Below are 3,832 nucleotides of genomic sequence, written 5' to 3'. Positions count from 1 at the left end.
GAAGAAAAACATTGGTCCTATTAGAGTCAGTGATCTGTGGGTGGGCAAGTCAGAGCATTGAGTATAGGCAGCAAATCTGTGGAAAACACAGTGCTTTCTTGCCTGAGTCTTCTAAATGTATGTTAGTAAATAGAGCTTTACTCACATAATACTGATGCTTTTATGTTTATTCAGACTTCATTTCATCTTTGACTTGAAATTTAGCAGCATTAACTGAAGTTACTTCTGTTATAGCTAGCATACTTGATGAAATTTAATCAGCATTTGGCTAATTTAGGAGCTCAAAGACATGATTTGAAAGCAATTTTATTAAAGACTCTAGGAAAGAATTAAATAATGTAACTCAATACTTAACAGCATCACAAGCATTTCTTTAATGCATAGCTTTAGAATTTCTTAAAACAAAATATATATTTCGTTTTATGTTTTTTTACCAGAGAAGAACTTTCAAAGAAGTTATAAAAGGCTAAAGTTTCAGAATATCCGGTACTTAGTAAATTGTGAATGATTACATTTTGTTCATTTGATCCAAAGCCCTCTTCTGGACCTTTTCTTATATCCTAAAACGCCACCCTCTGTCTTTCCTATCTAGTTATTTTTGCAACTTTAAATAAATTCGTTTATCATTACTTTGTGTTCTTTAAGTTGCTTATGTCTAAGCTGACAAAGTAATGCAACATTTGAAAACATTTATTTGCCATTAAGATCAAATGAGCAAATTGGCCAAATCTCAGGCTACTAATAGTTCTGACCAGTTTAAACCCAAGCAATAGGTCACTACTCTGGCTGAGGTACACAGTCTCTCATTTCTGTATATCCTGCTGTTCTCCAGTAATGAGTCCTCATCCTTGTGTCTACCTTACTGTTGCTTATTCTCTTGCGTCCTAGAGTTCCTCTCTAAGTATTCTGTACCATTCATTATAGAATTTCAGCTGTTTATCTTTGTTATTTTAAGTACATGGCTAATTTTAAGAATTTTCACTGATAGAACTAACACCAACAGAGAAGACAATTTCACTAAAAAATAAAAATCACTGCTATAGGGTTGCTCCTCAGTCATAGCGACCCCCTTTTGGTTCTGAGGCAGTGATAATACAGAAGTAAATTGCCCAGTCTTCCTTATGAATAGTGACTGGTGTGCAGTGACTGGTAAGCAGTCAGTTGCCTTAGGTGCTACGCCACCAGAACTCACTTTGAAAAGCAACAATGATATTTGGCACAAACTGATCAAGAGAACATAAACTTGAGTTAGTTTTTCAAAAGCCTCTTTTCAGTCTACTAAAGCTACAGATGATATAGATAGATATAGTTCCACAAATATTGTATGCTTGTTGGAGTCTTGGAATTTGTTGGTCCAAAGTGACAGTTCCTGTGTTAAATAGAATTGTGTATAAGTTACTAGAGAGTATCTGGAAAGTGGGCTATGGAGAGATTCTTCAAAGTGATCAAAATTCAGTTTCTAAGCAAAATAAGCAACTCAAATTCGTGATCCACAGGTCTGGAAGGGAAAACAAATCAACAGACAGACAGGTCAACAGCTTTATCTGTTAATCAGGGATTCTGTTGGTTCTTAATACGTTGTATTCCCATGTCTACTAAATCTTACTGTGACACCCTGTTTGTGGAAGTCTTCCCTGAAAACACTGATGTGTCTCTGCCCATCCTCCTTTTCCTGTCAATAATATGATTGGATATGATTGAAATGGATGATATGATGGGACAGTTCTGCTAAAAGAAGACCAACTAAATATACCAACTTTGGAGAAAAACAGGCAGTAGAAGAGGAATAGTAGAACTTACTGAAGCATTTCTTTTGTCTGCATCAGAAGGCCCAAGGACACCATGTCCATTTCCAACATCACGATCTTCATGCCCTCTTTGTTGACACTAGTAGGAATCCCAGGTCTAGAGTCTGTGCAGTGCTGGATTGGGATCCCATTCAGTGCCATGTACCTCATTGCTATGATTGGAAACTCCTTGCTTCTGACTATCATAAAATCAGAACAAAGCCTCCATGAGCTCATGTACATTTTCCTAGGCATACTAGGAGCCACAGATACTGCACTTGCTACCAGCATAATGCCCAAGATGCTCGGAATCTTCTGGTTTCATGTGCCAGAGATCTGTTTTGATGCCTGCTTGTTTCAAATGTGGCTCATTCACACATTTCAGTGCATTGAGTCAGGGACTTTGTTGGCCATGGCCCTGGACCGTTATGTGGCCATCTGTTACCCATTGAGACATGCCACTATCTTCACCCACCAGCTAGTAATCCAAATAGGTACTGTGGTAATACTCAGGGCTGCCATTCTTGTAGCTCCATGCCTAGTACTGTTAAGTGCCGGCTTAAATTGTATCACACAACAGTCATTTCTCACTCCTACTGTGAGCACATGGCTATTGTGAAACTAGCTGCAGAAAATGTGCAGGTCAACAAGATCTATGGTTTGTTTGTGGCCTTCACAGTTGCAGGGTTTGACCTCACAATCACTACTTTGTCCTACATCCAGATATTGACCACTGTTTTTGTTTGCCCCAGAAGGAAGCTAGATTGAAAGCATTAGATACCTGCATCACTCATATCTGTGTCTTCCTCCAGTTCTACCACTTGGCCTTCTTCTCCTTCTTCACACACAGGTTTGGTTCTCATATCCCCCCTTATATCCATATTCTCTTTTCTAGCATTTACTTGCTTGTCCCTCCATTTCTCAATCCACTTGTTTATGGTTTAAAAGTCAAGCAGATTCGTACTTATGTGGTGAAAATATTCAGTCCTTAAAATACCTGATAATTAATATGTTCATGATTTCTTTGTTCAACAATAATCACCTCTCAAAACAAAACAAACATCCACATTATTTGAGATGTTTTAAATTTCCTTTTAACTAGTTTCTGAAATTTACCAGCATGAAAGTTGGTTTTCATGTCATCATAACTTATGCCAGATATCATTCATAATATCTGTATGTCATCATACTTGTATGTCATGTATGTCATCATGCCATAAGATTGTGGCTCCTATCTGGGTAATGAAAATGAGAAATGTATAAAGAACAACATAATGCATTTTTTCCTTCTTTTTTCTAGTTATTAGTTCCTTCTGGAGGTTCTTCTTCTAAGAATCTTCCCAAAGAAGGATTCATGAATTATGTCTCTTACATTGAAATGAAAGACATCCAAATCTTCTTGCTCCAGATTGTCCAGGTACTTAATGAAAACAATTTGTTGACACTATTACCAGTATCTCAGTCATTTCCTTAAAATAAAAGTCAGAGTGAATTTCAAATCTGCTTCTATCAAAAAAAACCATTATGAATCTGATAAAGCAATTATGTCTAAATATTTCAATATATTTTCAAAATAATTCAGGAAATTGCAACACAAAACATAGGAGAACTGAGTTGGTCCATCTTCCACATCAATATCGTTTCCACTATCTCTACCATTTACTTATTTATTTAATTGAACAAGTGTGATCAAGTGTCTAAAATTTTATAAATATTATGTTAAAGAATAATGATATTCAACACAGTGGTTATTTTTCATGGATCTTTAGACTTTAATTCTTGGAAGAGAAAGAGGAGAAACAATTGGAGAGGCATCCATGAGATGTGGGATTTGCAAAAAGATTGATACACAGCAGCAAGGATATATTTTTGGTTTTGATTTGTTTTTTGTTTTTTCAACTAGTCTGATTCTTGAGAAGTGAGTAATGATGAACGAGTAGCCAAAGATGTAAGGGCCCACCACACCAAGTTCAATGTTTCAGAACATGTAAACTAGAGAATGTGAGTTAAGGAAATTCCACAATTTCTTTCTTTTTTTTTTTTTT

At 36.2% G+C, this 3,832-nt stretch overlaps 1 pseudogene; it reads left to right on the top strand.

Annotated features, from left to right (window-relative positions):
- Window positions 1-1,842: 1,842 nt before the first annotated feature.
- LOC122152065 lies at window positions 1,843-2,779 on the top strand (annotated as a pseudogene).
- The last annotated feature ends 1,053 nt before the right edge of the window (window positions 2,780-3,832 follow it).

Source organism: Orycteropus afer, unplaced genomic scaffold (genome assembly GCF_000298275.1).
Source record: "Orycteropus afer afer isolate SDZICR_OR568_19922 unplaced genomic scaffold, OryAfe1.0 scaffold01361, whole genome shotgun sequence".
Classification (NCBI taxonomy): Eukaryota; Metazoa; Chordata; class Mammalia; order Tubulidentata; family Orycteropodidae; genus Orycteropus; species Orycteropus afer.
Note: the sequence above shows the minus strand (reverse complement) of the source record. Positions and strands in the feature narration are given on the sequence as shown.